The sequence below is a fragment of the Vespa velutina genome, chromosome 14, assembly GCF_912470025.1.
Source record: "Vespa velutina chromosome 14, iVesVel2.1, whole genome shotgun sequence".
Taxonomy (NCBI): Eukaryota; Metazoa; Arthropoda; class Insecta; order Hymenoptera; family Vespidae; genus Vespa; species Vespa velutina.
In genome coordinates, this window is record NC_062201.1 from 4,593,551 (window position 1) to 4,610,820 (window position 17,270).

A 17,270-nucleotide genomic window follows, 5' to 3' on the forward strand; every position below is an offset into this window, starting at 1 on the left:
TCCTTTGAGAAGGTGAATGATTTCGTTCGACACATTCGCTTTCTAAAACTTGCGAACGAATTCTAAATACAATTTTAATGTTTTATTCTATCAAAACAAGTTATTAATGGTTGTACAAAGAATTTTGAAAAAAAATTATGGACTTGAAGAAAATTAAATCCAAAGAAAATAAAATGAAACGAGTACGATATCTTATCGATATTTCACAGCAAAGATGAGAAATACGAAAATAACTTTTCTTACGTAGAAACTTTCTACATACATAAATACATACATACATACATACATATAAACATACATATACATATACATATACATATATACATATATATTTAGTAAGTACATACAATATCTACTTACGAAGCGTGTTTCACGTAACACCGCTTATTCGCTTTTAATAAGCCCCAAGGAGACATTACGACGTGGAACGTACGATGAGTATTTCCACTTTATAAATTGAAAGCCAAATCCGGCCGAAGCGTTTTCTCATTTAACTGAAACATCTTTCTCGTCGACTCGCGCGAGAATTAAACGACGTAGTAAATTGATGGTCTCTCTCTCTCTCTCTCTCTCTCTCTCTTTCCCGATCTATCTACTTTCTATCTCTTTACTCTGAAAACTCAGTATGACAAGTATATGCAGGATATTTACAACATAACTATCTGTAAATATACTAACGTCAAGCATATTTCCGGGCTCACGGTTGGTACCGTCGGTGTCGGTTCTCTCTCTCTCTTTCTCCCTCATATTTATACTTTGCACCAGAACCACGCCACGTTAAATCGTATTTTCTCCTACTATTCTCGTCTCTAACGCATCGTTTCATACCAATCGAATCGGACGGTGGAACATTTTTTAACGCTTCTTTACCTCCTCTGTAAGAGAAAAAGAGAGAGAGAGAGAGAGAGAGAGGAAACAGAAAAAAAGAAAAAGAAACATCGAGGATAGAAGAAATCGTCTTCTCTCGTTTCGGTCACCGAATTTCAGTCGTCTCAAGCCACGTTCCGGGCTCGCTACCAAAAGTAGTCTAGTCCGATCTCCGTCATACAAAAAGAAAACGCAAAGACTTCTCCTCTAAAAGTTTTCCCTTCCTCGAGACATTTAGCAGAAAGTAATAATTAATGGTTCGCGGTAAAGAAAAAGTTTACCGACAAACAGACCAATAAAACTCTTTGATTGTATCATCGATTATATCCTTCGCGATTTAATAAAGATTCGAGTTATTAAGGAAAACGATAATCAAGATAAATATTCAAATAACGTCAAAGTTTTCAATCATTAGACAGATACGGCATAATTCAATATTTTTGATAACAAGCCATATAAAGCAATATAGTTAGATTATCATTCTATAATTAAACTCGAGTTAATTGCTTCGATAACAATATATCGAACCAATCGAACTAACTTACGTCGAATTCGGAAACTAATCTTTGAAATTTGGCGGGCAACATATCAGGCATCGCGAATTCACGAAACTAATTAATTCCATTTCTATACGAATAAACTCGCATTGAGAATTCTAAAGTCTCGTTTTGGACTTCGAGTATAGGAGGTGCGAGAACGAGGACGTATTATTGGCGCTCAGCCTTGTTCGCAACCCATCGTTTTTCTCTTTCTCGTTTTTCTCTTTCCGTTCACCTACGTCGAGGTGCACACTTCGATCGTTCTTCATGACGTTTACAATACTTTTTTTCCTCTCCATATCGAAGTACACAAATCTTTTCACGCTCTAATTGACGCCCGTTGTCGATCGTATTCTTCGTTTCCTCGTACGGATGGCTTTTGTGATTTTTTTCTTCCATTTACTATTCTCTTTCTACGGAACTTACCGTGTTCGTTCGATTATAGTGATCGTCCTATCTACCACCTCCTACATATAGATCATTTCGATAAAAATCCGTTGTCTGATCAACGCAATCTTTTCGAACGAATGTCAAAAAAAAAAAAAAAAAAAAAAGAAAATACACAGGCTTTACAATTCATATTCATTTCTGATGAAAACTACAAAATTCATTTTGATATTATTCCATAAAAAAAGTCAGTGTTACAACGGAACATCTGCAGATTTATAAAATCTTAAAGCAGAAGAAAGTACAAAGAAATGTATTAATTGAATATATATATATATATATATGTGTGTGTGTATTCGATAAAAAATGAAAAATAAGTCTATAGTAATGAAATGGCCTTTTTCGTTAAAAGTTTATTAATATTTTTTTCCCTTCTTTCTAACAATTCATTCTCAAATGATATCATATCGATACAATTTTTACATAGTTGACTATTCATTTAATAATAAAAGAAAAGTTTTGTTTAAAATAGAACAAAATGGTAAAAGAGGTAATTTTAGTCGTGCAGATAGAATTGGCTCGAACTCTACGAAAAATTTAAACCGGCTTGTTTCAACGATGTCCAGAGATTGTTGAAGTGTCTGCATGGATGCATTTTCGCTCGTTCCTATCCGAGTTTGTGGAAAAATGGAAATGGGAAACGTGGACGCTATTATGTGTCGACTTCTATCTCCGATTCTACCGAGTACAGTTCTTTGTAAGTGGGTCTTGCGTTTTCCGAAGCTTGTTTCTTTAAAGATGTGTGCACGAATAAAGAAAATAAAAGAGAATAGAAAGAGAGGGGAAAAAAGAAAAAAAAGAAGAAGGAAAAGGAAAAAAGAAAAAGTGAAAAAGGATCGTAACGTTTAAAGGAAGAAACGAGAATGCAAATGGAAGGAGCTTTAACGTTGGCATAAAATTTTCATTGACCGTTTAAAGTGTCCCATTTAAATATAATCGAACGCCCATTGTATGTAACAACATGTGTTTGTGAAAAATTGAACAAAGAAAAAGGAAAAATAGTCAGTATTATCGACAGTAAAAACGTGTCGATATACGATACATAATATATAGAAAAATAAAAATAATTAAAAAGCAAAGTATTACATTCGAAAATAATTTAATAGACATACAAAAGATCTTGACTCGTATGAGTGCGTTCGTACAGGCACACATGTGTGCGCATGTGTGTGGATTTATGTTTTATATGTTTACTATAATAATGACTAGTATTAAAGTTACATCGTTGACAATACGTCGTTACGTCTACTATTGTCATTATCGGATTAAGTAGAACATTAAGTTATTCAAATGATTCTATACCTCTAACTATATCCTGCCTAGGATTTTGCAGATGATAAACTTCGATAAGAGAAACTGAGTTTGAATGGCATTAGGAAGAACGATTCACGATGATTTATTACTTCATAAAACTGTCTCGTTTCGTTCCTCTCCTTTCTCATCTTTTTGTTTTTTGATAACTCAGGTAATAAACGAACTTGGCAAATCGTTTCAAAGAACGTACTTTGCATAATTGCTATTCAACTCTCTGGAACTTCGTCTCACTTTCCGTAATAGGAAAAGCATCGTCCTCTCTCTCTCTCTCTCTCTTTCTCTCTCTCGCTCTCTCGCTCTCTCGCTCTCTCGCTCTCTCCCTTCCTGTCCCTTCCTCTCCCTTTCTCTCTCTCCCTCTCTGTATATCTATCTATCCATCTATCCATCTATCTATATTTCTATTTCTCATCCTGCCAAGAGATATGAATCAAAATGTTTTAATAGAAAACGATGAAAATGAACAAAGTGTATTGAATACGGACAAGATGTAACAATTATTATCACAGAATAGCACGACATACGTCGGCTCGTACGATGGATCTAACCGTCGGCAGAATGCAATTAATCAAATCGCACGTTCTAGCCCCTTTATCGTGGGTTACATAAACTTGACTTAGACTAATTATCGTCAATGGTAACACGACACGGATTAAAGTGCGAGAAATGTCGTTTGTGTTTCGCGCACGTGAAATGAGGTGAAATCATTTCATTCATCTATCTCTTTGACCGATGATAAATTAGAATTCTAACAAAATCATTATTATTAAATAAATAAAATCGTTATCGTTCTAAATATCACGATATTTAGAACGAAACTGATTTAAATCTAACAAATGACTTATCTACACAAACTTAACACAATTTTCTCTGAATAAATAAGTTATTATTTATCGTTATACTACGTATTAACATTGAATAAACATTACGGAGAAAGGATTTTTGAAAATGTCGTGAAAGTAAATTTCTCGCCTTCTCTGTAAGATTGACTCGGTCTACGAATTAGCAATTCAAATATCCGGAAGTACATTCGTAGGATCGCGGTGGATTAAAGTGTCAAGCCAACTACTGTATTGGCTGAAAGCGATGGCTCGGACGACTTCGTTCACTCTGTGAATTATGTAGACATTGGTGTGCAGCAACGGCCGTTATCGATGAAAATCGGGTCACGAACGGGCGTAGCCATGTACAGAGTAAGCAAGAGGATAAGAGAGAGAGAGAGAGAGAGAGAGAGAAGACTACTCACCGAAATGTGCCCTTAATATTAAACCCTTCGAGCGAAGAACACAACTACGGCAATGTCTCTTCTCGCGTTTCAAACTCTCTCCTTAAGGCACGAGCCACCGTAATAATTTATTACAAGAAATTTCTTCTTTTTATTTATAAAACGACGTAGAGCTTACGATCGCAAAAGATTTGTTCGATCTTCTGATCGTAAGCATTTGTAACGTGCTCGACTTACTCCAAAGAACGTATACAAGTATACCTTATATCTTCCCGCCCCATCTCCATTCCACTTCCACTCTCTCTCTCTTTCTCTCTTTCTCTCTCTTCCTCTCTTCCTTTCTCTACTTCTTTCAAAGAATATTACCCTCTCGATCGATGAAAGAGAAATTGGAACAAAGATCCGAGATATCGAAGTTCTTTTCAAAAAGGAACCAAGCTTGATCGATTATTACAAGGAAATCGACATTCCACGAGTCAAGATGCAACCTAGTGAAATACAAAGGATCTAGAATGTCTCTTTCTCTCTCTCTCTCTCTCTCTCTCTCTCTCTCTCTCTATTTCTATTTTTCCCCTAAAGAAAAGATAGTTTACAAAAAGTATAAAAAAATATGAACAGTTTGCATATGCATAACGATTTAGTTTCGAGCTTACGTTAGACGACCACTCTCTTCTTCTGCTGTTAATGTCCCAAATGAGCAATACGATTATAAAGACGTCTCTCTCTCTCTCTCTCTCTCTCTCTCTCTCTTTCTGACGTTGAGTTACAAAGGCGAAACGAAACTTAACTTTATTCCAACTACGTGCGTGTATGGGCGCGTAACGCAGCCGCTTTGCGGCGCAGTGAATTTCTCGTCGTTAGATTAAATGTATTACGTGAAAGAGAAGCAACCCTTTTTATATCTTTCTCTCTCACTTTCTCTACATCTATCTTTATCTCTTTCCTTCTCTATCAAACTCTAGAGAGCTTCTTTCATCTCTCTTCTCCATTTCTCTCTCTCTCTCTCTTTCTCTCTCGGTCTATCTCGCTCACGTTTTCTCTGTCTCATCGTGGCATCCTTTCCACGTGGCAAGCCGCGGTCTGGTTATTGTCGAATTCAATTACGATTTTGCGAAGAGGAAACGCGGTTGCGGTGCGCCGAGCAACTTTGACGAAGGTCGTAACGGCGTCTCCTTCATGAGAGCCGCAGGGCTTGTTGTTATTTGATCGACGAGAGCGACATGACCGTACCGAAAAGAGAGCTCAACCCTTATCGAATATTCCTCGTTCAGTGAATAATTTTCGAAGCATATGCAACGATAACGAGATAAGGGACGAATATGCGACGACGGAAGAACGAGGGCAAAATGTGCTGATAAATGACAAGATACTTATATACATACATATACATATACATGTACATATACATATACATATATATATAATGTGTGTGTGTATAAGAAAAAAGACAAAGAGATAAAGTTGTTGGAAATAAATCACTGTGTGTTCTGAATTATGAAAAAAGATAAATGTCACGAAAACTGAAGAACGTAGTTTGAATTATTTGCTTTCAAATACATCCATCCTCGGGTTCATTTTTCATTGGAAATTGTTATTTTAGGTAACTTCATTTATTTCGTTCTATGTTATATAAATATCGGTAGAGATATATGGAGATCCCGAAAACGAATTGAAATTCGTACCTACTCGTTCTCGATAAATGTCCATATAGCGTAACATTAATTTCGGAACTTAATCGATCGATCGACGATCAGTTAGCGTCGAGCAGAACGTTTGAGCGTCGATTCGATAGGATATTTTCGTTCGTACTGCTGACTGAGAATGCTCGTAGACGTCGAGGTAAGCCGACGGCTCATATCGGTACGATCGATGCGTCACGATATAGCTCGGTAACTACATTATCGCGTTTAGTGCTTGGACTCGATCGTGATTTATACCTATCGAGGTACCTATACATTCTCACGACGAAAATTACTATAACCAGAGCTTTAATCGTTTTCAAATCGCATTGTAATTTATCCTCCAACGATCGAATTCTGCACGGAATTCAAGGAATCAAAAGGACGATGATCCAATCGAACATCCACAAAATGATCGCATAGATCAAAAGAGCTTTTGCCTATGATTAAGATCGACGTTAAACTGTTACCTTACAAAATTTAATCCGATCCTATGATCAAGGATATCTATTATTTCCTTTTTCTTTTTTTAAATATATAAATTACTTTCAATTTGAAAGCGGGACGGGATGAACGAAATATAAAAAAAAAAAAAAAAAAAAAAAAAAGAAAAAAAATAAATGAATGAATTCTCGCTCGAACAAATCAGATTACAATTTTAATCATTCAAAAATCATGACACGTAATACTCACTCTCTTTCTAATCATTCTAAAGTAAGAAAACTAATCCAGCAACGTTGGACAATGTCTAACAAGACTTCAATTATATTATTACGAGTTCTAACGAATATTTTATATTTAATTAAAAAATATCACAAATACGGCAGAGAGTAGGTCATATTAAACTAATAATCGAATAGAAAGTTTCAATATCCTGTTTAACGTTTTTTATATTACCTTTACGCTCGTGATAAATTTTATAGCAATGCGTAGCATACAAAATGATACATATAGACACATGTATATACGCTTACGTCGTTAAGCGATAATAAATCTGAGTGTGCTACGTTAATTCGCAGACGCCTTTAATGGACGGCACGGATTTAAAAGGCGTAGAACGGTCTCTCTCTCTTTCTCTCTCGTATCCAACCATTGCTTTAATGGTTTACAAGAGAGAGAGAGAGAGAGGGGGGGGGCAGAGAGAGGGCAAGAGCAGTAATCGGGAAAAGGATAAATCTTCGTTACAACGCGCTCCCAACGAAAGCAAGCGCTCGGTAGGTAGAATTGATACGACGCGACTATGCTGCCAGTATTTCGCGAATAATTAACGTCGTTAATGCGAGACGCAAGTAATAACACGAGGACTACGACGAGCACGAATAGGAGGAGGATATAACACGAGGAAAATGTAGAGACGAAGGGGTAGAACGACGTTGCTAGAACACTGAAATAGGAATGACATCGACCAAGTGAATTTGACTGTGAAATGAGCCACTGGGGAAGGACGCGTGCTGTGATTTCGAAGGATTAAACGGACTTCGAGAGGGCGGCCACCTTTCCTTTCCTTCCTCTTCCTTCATTCCTTCCCTCTCTCCCTCTCTCTCTCTCTCTCTCTCTCTCCTCTATTTCTCTCTCTTTCCTTATCTATATATTTAATGGATCTTTGCCAAGATCAAAGAGCCAAATTCGTAGTACTTTGAATAGTTAGATAGTAATCAAGTATCTAGCTATTCCTTGTAACATTTGTTGACAATGTTTCTCATGAATAATGCCAGATTAAATTTGTACTCAATTTTTCACGATAAAATATTTTTTGTAAATGAAATTGCGTACACGCATACACACACAAAAAAAAAGAAAAGGAAAAAAATTAAATAACAAGAACTTATCTTCGAGTAACCAAAACGATTTAAACCTTTGATCCCATACTTCATAAATGTTCGATTTCTTAAATAAAATCTTGATAGTTAACGTGACTGTTAAGAAAATCGCAATGCTCGACCTTGGCATTCACGAATCGATCTTTTTGCTGTGACTATGTCGCTCTTTCATCTGATCTTTTCTTACTGAACGATGAGATCCTTTATACATGACTGCGGACTTTGTCCTGACTTCCTCAAAGAAGAACACCAACGACGAGATTGGATCTTGAAGAATATTGCCCGGTGACATCGAAATTCTCTCAAATATAACGCGACCCATTTCGATAGAACGATCTCAAGGCCCGTTCTCTCGCCCATTTTACTTCCGTTTTTTAAATTATTTCCGCTTTCGTGAATATTTAACCTAGAAGCGAAATTATTAATTTGTTATTCATTCATTCTATATCGTCATTCCATTGTATTAACAAATAATTACGAGCAAATACATCAATACGATTCTATAACTCCTATATCGAATTTCATTTCTAAATCACAATATATGATAAATAATAATTAAATAATAAATATATAAATGTATAATAAATCACAATAGTATAATAAAAATGTTTAAATGACGCATTCTACATTTAATTCGACAATTCCTTATTATACATATCCTAATGATTAAAAAAAAAAAAAAAAATTTCAGATAGTACTGATCAATGTTTCGAGCGAAAGCGATTTTTTCCCTTCAATATTATTATTCCTACATATTTTTGATCAATTGTATCGAATGATCGTTGTATAGTATGAATCATACAAGTATCTTGAAGAAGGAGGAAAAAGATAAAGAAAAGAGAACATCTTCTTTTAGTTCGAAGGGAGGAGAGAGAGAGAGAGAGAGAGAGAAAAGATAACATCGTTGGATTAGCATACACTTACGTTTTCAAAGCGAGTCACAACATAATTCAGACATATCTAACGAAATTCCTAGGAGTGGTGTTATAAGGAAAGAAGAAGATGAAGAAGAAGAAAAAGCAGAATAAGAAAAAAAGAAAGAAAGATAAAGGTCAAAAGCGTCGGAAAAATTTCCAAGAGAGCAAACTCCGATTATATTCGGACACCTTACAAGCAGGAATTTCAAAAGGAAGGTGAAACTGTCAGGATAGCTTGCCGTAAGTCATTTCTTTTACTCTCTATTTCTCTCTCTCTCTCTCTCTCTCTCTCTCTCTCTCTCGCTTTTGGTTAGCTATTCGCGAAGGTAGACACTCATAACTCGTTTAAGTGAATACACAAAGGGGAAACATTTAAACTCGAACTAAATGTTTTTTACTCTCTCAACGTTACTCTCTTCCCTTCTTTTTCCTTCCCTCTTCCTTTCTTCTTTATTTCTCCTTTTGTTGTTTTGTTAGTGTTATTATTATTATTATTATTATTGTTATTATTATTATTATTTTATTCTGTGGAATTTTATGGAAAAATGCGACGAAAGTTTTCGGTCGAGCTTCCTAGCCGTTTCTGAAAGCCACATGATTTATCGTTCCGACTGCCCTCTTAATGTCTCCTTCGGTCCAACGAGATCGACGATCCTCTTCGAAAGGCGAACACCTTCGTCACGATTTACTCGTTGAGGTCGATCCCATTTTCTTCGAACGCGATAGTTCGCGTGTCACCATCTCATGGGGATAAAGAGAACAAGAGATAGAGATAAAGAAATCGAATTAATGCGAACGGATAATCATCGTTCTTTCCTAACTACAAATTTTCACGTTGCCTTGGAGTTTCGAAATGACAGGATATATATATATATATATATCTATATATAGATGTATATAGTAACATAAAGACAATGACGACTTTGATAAAGCGAAAAAGAGAAAAATTGAAAAGTATTGCTCCTCTTCTCCTTTTTCGTATAGTTTCAAATACTTTACAAGTTTTATTACGGTATCTTCTACGTATCTACATCGAAGACAGAGATCTTTTCTCGTATTCTATAATACAATACTTCACGAAGGAGAAGGAGACATTGATATCGATATTTTCTCAGTATCGGTAGTTCCCATACGTAGGTATAAGTATAACAATATCGATATGATGCATCGGATCATACTAGTATCGATCTTATAAAATTTTCTCTTATTGGAACCTTAACACTTGTAGAAAGAAAGAGAGAAAGAGAGAGGAGGAGTGGGGGGAGAAGAGGAGAGAGACGGAGATGAAAAGAAATTTGATCTTAAAATCTCTTTGAAACGTCATTGGAATTTGAAAAGAATTTATTTAATAAAACATACGGTATTCGAACTATCATCGAGTCGTGACAAGGATTTTTTTTCATAAGTAAAATATTAAAATTACTTTGAAATATTTTTTGACGGATCGACGTTATTTAACCTTCGTCTTATCCGTAAGGAAATTAAAATCAATATCGATGTCAAAGATCAACTTCGCTTAGGTCGACGTCAAACGAACAATCGAATATATTCACGTACGTCTCGTACGTATTAATAAATTTATTCCATAATAATATATTCGTCGTTGCTCGCCATAAACCAAAAATCTCTTAAACCAATAAAGTTTCCAGACCATATTTAAACCATATTCTACAGCGAGAAAGCAGTACCGAAGTTTCGGTGCAACGCGCTGATTGTATTTCCGCATACGCTTTGTCATTTCTCGTTGGTGGGGGAGCTACGATTTTACAAAAGACCGATTCGACGAGCTAGTGCAATTATTGTAGAGGGAGTTTCGTAAACGAGGGCCAAACGAGTGAATACTCTTCGAACCTACGCGAAGTATATCACTTGCATCTGCATATATGTATATACGTACAAACACCTATACGGATACATTTACACGTATACATATCTATCTACATTTACGGTATTTAGACGTCCTTTGGCAGTCGTAATCAGCAATGGCAAAGGTTAAAATGGTGAGGCTGATGTTACTAATTTCCCATGAACCGCGCGTGCAACCGTGTCAAAGTTACTCTCTCTCTCTCTCCCTCTCTCTTTCTCTTTCTCTTTCAGTCCTCTCTCGAAGTTTCAAAGCGAACTCACGATACATCCGCACCACCTCGGTTATACCTTTCCGTTTCAGCTCATTTTCGTTTCTACATTTCGGTATCTGGATGTCGTTGCATTATGTTTTACGAAAATTAATATAGGGAATAATTAAAATTTTTTGATTGCAACTATTAATTCAATAATTCGATATATTTCGTAGAGACCAGAATAGATAATTATTCAAGATAATTCAATTATCATTGAATTCATAAAATCTATATAGTCGTATTCTATTATATTGTAAATCTAGTTTATTAACTATTCAACTAAATATATATATATATCGTTAATACGATATAAGTTAATTTCTAGTTGGATAAACAACAAAATGCGCACATTAGCAAATTAATAATTATTATCAGCTCTGAGTATCAATGACAAACATCCTAATCCTATAGACACGTAACTTGTATTTCTCGATTCATAGAAATTACATCGTTATTGAAATTGATCTTCTCAAGGGGGAATTTGAAAGACGTGAAAGCGGTTAGTCCCTAACGTGGTCTGACTCTATTATTATCAGTGACGTAGCAAGTAACGATAAAGTTCGGCGCCGTCTGCTCTGACGGATAACTGTGGAGCGGACACATCGTCGAAAGTTCGAAACACCTTCTCCCTTTTCCCCTCATTCTCTCCATTCGATATCCTACGAAGAGATATCTAGGACTTGGAATATTCAGTGAGTGTGTATAAGTATTGAGTATGCCAGAATACTATTTCCAAATTCCGTGGGCAATAACTACTATCTAGAAGGAACCAGCATGTGCTCATTCGCTTTCTTCTTGATCAGAAACAAGGGAAAGGTCAAAGGAGAAGTCCACGTCCACTAATTTTCGGAGATTTACCACTTTCGGATTTCCGATATCCCAAAAAGGTCCACTACGTTGGCTCGTTCCATCTCCCAATACTCCAGGAGCTTCTTCCCCCTCTTTTCTCTCTCTCTCTCTCTCTCTCTCTCTCTCTCTCTTTTTCTCTTTATTCTTTCTTTCAGCCGCAAAAAGCCACGTCGTCGTCGTCGTCGTCGTCGTCGCTATGTCTCCCGCAAACGAGACTCGAAGGAAGGGAGTAAGTCCGGAAGAGCAAAAGCTTCGGGTTAAAGCTTAGAAACTCGGTATCCAGGTCACACCCTGAGCTCGGCAAGAGCGTGGGATTTTCTGCGGTGACAGGTATCGGAGAGAGAAAGAGATAAAAAAAGAGAAAGAGAGAGAGAGAGAGAGAGAGAGCGCGCGCGAGAAAGAGTGAGAGAAGAAGACGGAAAGAACGTGGCTAGAGACAAGATGACCGTAGTCTCGCCATTGTCTAATTTCAAGAAGGGTTCTGCCAAGAGAAGCGAGCAACGATGTTCCTTGAATCTTTGATGCTTTTTCGCCGATGTTCTTTCGAACGTCTGACGGAATCTCGTCGACTCGTTGATTTTCAATGCCCCTGCTGCTGTCGTTTGCTGAAATAGACTTTTCAACAAGATATATAAGATCGTGCCTTCTTCGAAAATGGTAAGAATTTTTGAAATTTATCGAAAAATATGCCAATAAAAATAAAATCGATTATAAATGTTATTATATTAATCATAAAACAAAGATAAAATAATCATAAATTAAAGATATATGAATGATTATAAACGATGCAAAGAATAATAATTATTAATTTTGATTATCTTAAAATCGTGATTTTAATAGAATAAAACATTATAATCGGAATATGGAAAACACAGAGTCCATTACAATGTTCGATAATGGCTGTGATTGGAAACGAATCGATTCCTCTAGTTTGCGTAATTCGTAACGAGAATATCGATCGATCGTAGGACGTCAAATATTTAAACGTCGAAATGATCGCGTCAACCGAGAGCCATTGCAAAGCCGCGAAACGCATATACATGTGTGTGAATGTGTCTGACAGGTAAAGGCTCTAATCCGCGACGTATACAATGTAAGACACGACAATACCCAATCTATCTCGATTAGAACGTGGATATTGTGATTGAATGCTAAAGGCAAAATGACAAAAGCAAATGATTTTGATAGAATAGAATTGTTGGGTATTCTAGGACAAGAAATGTTTCTTGTCAAATCTTAAAATCTACGTTTAATCTTAAAATCGACGATAAATGGCAACGGGATCGTCTCAAAATAATGCGATTACGTGTAACGTCATACGCATAAAATTTTGACGAGAACGTGAAACACGATTGAGATAATCAGGAGATTAAGATAATCGATTATAAATAAAATATTATTGGATCGAGTGAAATCATGAAATTTCAATGACAATGAAAGAATCTAAAAGTGAACTAATATAATTGTGATTCTAAAATAATATCGTCGAAAAAATCGATTCGTGTAAAATAAGATCGGTCGAAAGTTCATTGGCCTCTTGTCGAGAAATTCGTTCGCATATAAAATCATTCGTACGATACAATGGCCATTGTTTGCTAATAACAATTCGCCGAACAGTACGGATTTGATTCGTATGACAGTCCATTCAAAATCGTTTCCTTTTACTGTCATGATACACGGAAATCGAAGAATTTCTACAAATAAGTTCTACACGTTCACATTTTCCGTTTGATCCATTTCCTCTGCTATCTTTCAACCGGCTGAATTCTTGGTGCATGCACACGCATACACACATACGACACGAGTATGAAACTTTTCAGCAAGAACGTCGACCCATTTCGCTCGACGTCCCGTCTCGTTCCGGTTACGTTTCTACGACAGTCTGTAATCGTCGAGAGTCGCCCCCCTTTAAAATATCGCCTTACCTTGCGCGCGCGCGCACACACAAACACATACACAGACAACATCGACGACGTCAAAAACAAAGCCATTCGATATAAAGAATGGCGATGCATTCTCAAAAACGTGGTCGAAACTCTGATGATAACGGCGAAATACTAAAAATGAGTAAGAATATGATATATATATATATATATATATATATATAAACTCAGTAGTCATAATTCAACAATCAAACTATAGTCATTAATTCGTTCACCTTTTCATTCGGTTTACAATTTAGAAACGTAATTCTTCTTCTTTGTCTGAAAAAAATTCCAAAAAATACGCTTGTGTACGCGTATGTTAACGGCGTTGATTCGTAATCTTGACTATTGGCAACAGAAAGGTTTTGCATAGATTGCGAGCTATCAACGCCATACACTCGTTGCCATACGATTCCGTCTATTCGCGATCCATCCAGAACATTCAAATTATTTGGTTTCTCTTACCGCACTGATATCCAAATTGCGGACACCAGGAGTAGAAACGCGGTGCCAGACTCAGAATCCCAGAACAGAAACCGTCTCGAATATCTTGCCGTTACGCGGAAACCACAAAACGCGCGTTCTACTAAGAGCCTTGGCATGTATAACTTCCTCTCCTCTAAACACGCCTATCCAATCTTATATCACTCACGAGACTCATGACACGCTAAGTTCGTTATATCATGGAATATGAGTTTTAACTAAAACATTTTGAACATTTATCTTTTATCTTTTTTCCTTTTGGAGAGGAAAAAAGAATATTCCTCTTACGAAATACTTACAGATAATATAACTCACGACGAAATAAAGAACTTAGAATAATTTCGATTTTAACAATTGGAAATGTTAGTCTCGTAATCAAAATTATTTCATTCGTTTACAGGCACGTTGATTTTCATCTATCGAATCGCTATGCCAAATATTAAAACGACAAAAATTAATTGTACTGAGTTTTATATATTAAACGTAAAATTGTTTCATGGGAAATTTAATTTTGATTTATGTATTGAAACAAACGGATACCGATGTCTTCGTTTATTTTAAAAACTATACAATCGATTCTTTCTCTCACGTTCTCTCCAAGACGATACGTGCTACCATTTTCCATCGTTCTCGTCAAAAGAGATCTAATACTGTTCAAAAAGGACGTCAAACTCATAGCCTGTCCGAGTGTGTAAATCGAAATGATGACGAAAAGTGGACGTTCTTACAGAGCCCTCCGAAGCTTTGCCTTTGTCGACCAACGTGCATGTAAATCGACTGTTTAACTCAACTGGTATCCCTAATTTCGTAATTCATTTACATGCTTAACGCACAAAGCGGCTTCATACTCGTGAAAGTTCAAGCGTACGATGAATACGCGAGGACAAAGAAACGAAGATAGACTATAATGGAGATAAAGAGAAAGTCTTGTTGATAGAAAGGAGATAGACAAACGAACAAGGAGAAGGAAGCAAGAGAAAGATAGAATGAGGTTGACCGTGCTAGTACAGTTAATGTACAAGGAGTGACTGTAAATAAATTAGCCGTTCTCATGAACAAACTCGAGAGAAAACAAACATGGAAGATCAAGGACCTTTCTTCGTTTTAAGGACGTCTAATATTATTTCCAAGGATTTTCAGAGAGATATCGAAATTGTTCTTTTCTCTTTTTTTTTTTTTTTTTTCACATTAAACGTATGTTTCATTTTCTACTATGCATTACGCACTTTCTACGTCTTTAAATTGTCCATTTCGTTTAAACGTAATAATGTTAAATAATGGAAATTGAATGATCATACTTAGAAAATGGATTGTTTTAAGAAGAAACAGCTTTTGCGGAATGATGTCACTTGAAATTCTAAACAACGAAAGCTCGAATTCTAGAAATTATAACTTTACAACTATGAGTAACTTCTCGAAAACGTCAGAAACCGAAGCTACTCATGCTCACCTGTATTTCAAACTACCTCGTTTGAACATACACGAAAATTTCTAGTTTCCTCGAACGAAGTACGACTGCCGATCATCGAGCAGCCTAATGTCAGTTTCGAGTACTTACACGGATAAACTTGGAGAGGATCCGATTTTCATTCGCACTCGATTTCATCTCGAAACTAATTCCGCTCTCAAAAGGAGAAACTTCGATGATGTTCGGCCTTACGTAATATCCACTTAAAGTCTTAAACTTGTATCTAATTTAAACGTAAATTATAATCGAGAGGTAAATTAAAAAATATATTTATATATATACATATATATGTGTGTGTGTGTGTGTGTGTATAAACGTAATAAAAATGTTCATTTTTAAAGTATTTTCGAACGTGTCTTCACATCTCTGAATCCCAACAAGAACTGAATTTATCGATGATAAATACTAGCTTCAACGTTTGACCTTTAGAACAAGCAAGGTATACATACGAGCGAGTATATCTTGTAAATAAACAAATAAATGAAACGAACGAGAAGTCGAACGTATTTCTTTTTCATGAACCTTCGAAAGGAGAAACAGAAGATAGATCGATAATCCAACCTTGCATCTTCTCGTTCAAACGTATAACGTTAATTTTGTGAACGCCAAAGGATAGAGTTAATTTATCAAGTCGGAACTTGGAAACTTTTCGATCAGTCCAACAACGCGATTCAATGGTCAGAAGCAAGTTTACTTTTTCGAATTACAATTTCTCGATCGTTGGAACTAAAAATTCTCTTTCAGTTTTCTTTTTCTCTCTCTCTCTCTCTCTCTCTCTCTCTCTCTCTCTCTCTCTCTCTCTGTTTCTTTTCTTTTTTTTTCTTCCTAAATTCTTTCTCCATTTTTGTTAAATACATTTTTAATTTCGTTCGTGGAAATTTCATCAAGGATAGAAGATTTCTTGATAAAATGAGCTAGCACATTTATTAAAACTTCAAACTTCATATATATATATATATATATATGAAGATATATATATATATATATATATATATATATGTAAAAGAAAAAATCTTTTTAAAGAAAGCAGCAGTATATAGGATGAGTCATCATCGGTTTTCACATTTTTATGCTAATTCTACGACGCTCTTGAAGAAGCAGACAATAGTGAAAAAGTTTATCTCCCAGTACGAAAATATTTTGCCGCCTCTGCTTAATAATTAAGCTATGCATAAAGAAAAAGAGAGAAAGATGGAGAAAGGGAGGGAGGGAGAGAGAGGAGAATATAACGGACCGACAGAGCCATTCGCATAGTTGAGATAAATCGATAAACCAACTGGTGGTTAAAACGCATCGGAACGTTTGCCTTTCCGCCCTGCCATTTTTACTCTCTACGAAAACACGGAATTGTTTTCTCTCAATTTTCAAATACATATGAATTCCGTTCGGAAAACCACGAAGACTATATGGTGATATATGTATACATATAAATACCGTGTGTTTCTAAAGTGATGGTACGCAACATTCGAAGAAAAAATAATCAGGAAAATTTTATATCCAAAATACTAACCCTTAAAACATTAATATATATTTTACATCAACATATTATCATGATAAATTTTAATGTTGATATTTTTAAAAAGAAAAAGAAAAAGATAAGAAAGATAAGAAGATGGAAAA

General features: G+C 35.8%; 1 protein-coding gene and 1 long non-coding RNA gene across 5 annotated transcripts in view; one reads left to right on the forward strand and one right to left on the reverse strand.

Moving 5' to 3' along the window:
• The window catches only part of LOC124954217 (leucine-rich repeat-containing protein 24-like), a 152,841-nt gene that overhangs the window by 134,118 nt on the left and 1,453 nt on the right, over positions 1-17,270 (reverse strand). The gene's annotated exons all lie outside the window — the stretch shown is intronic.
• Positions 8,839-14,650, forward strand: LOC124954225. The gene is made up of 3 exons (XR_007102495.1): positions 8,839-9,045; positions 11,930-12,431; positions 14,583-14,650. It is a non-coding gene; the product is annotated as an uncharacterized LOC124954225 (long non-coding RNA).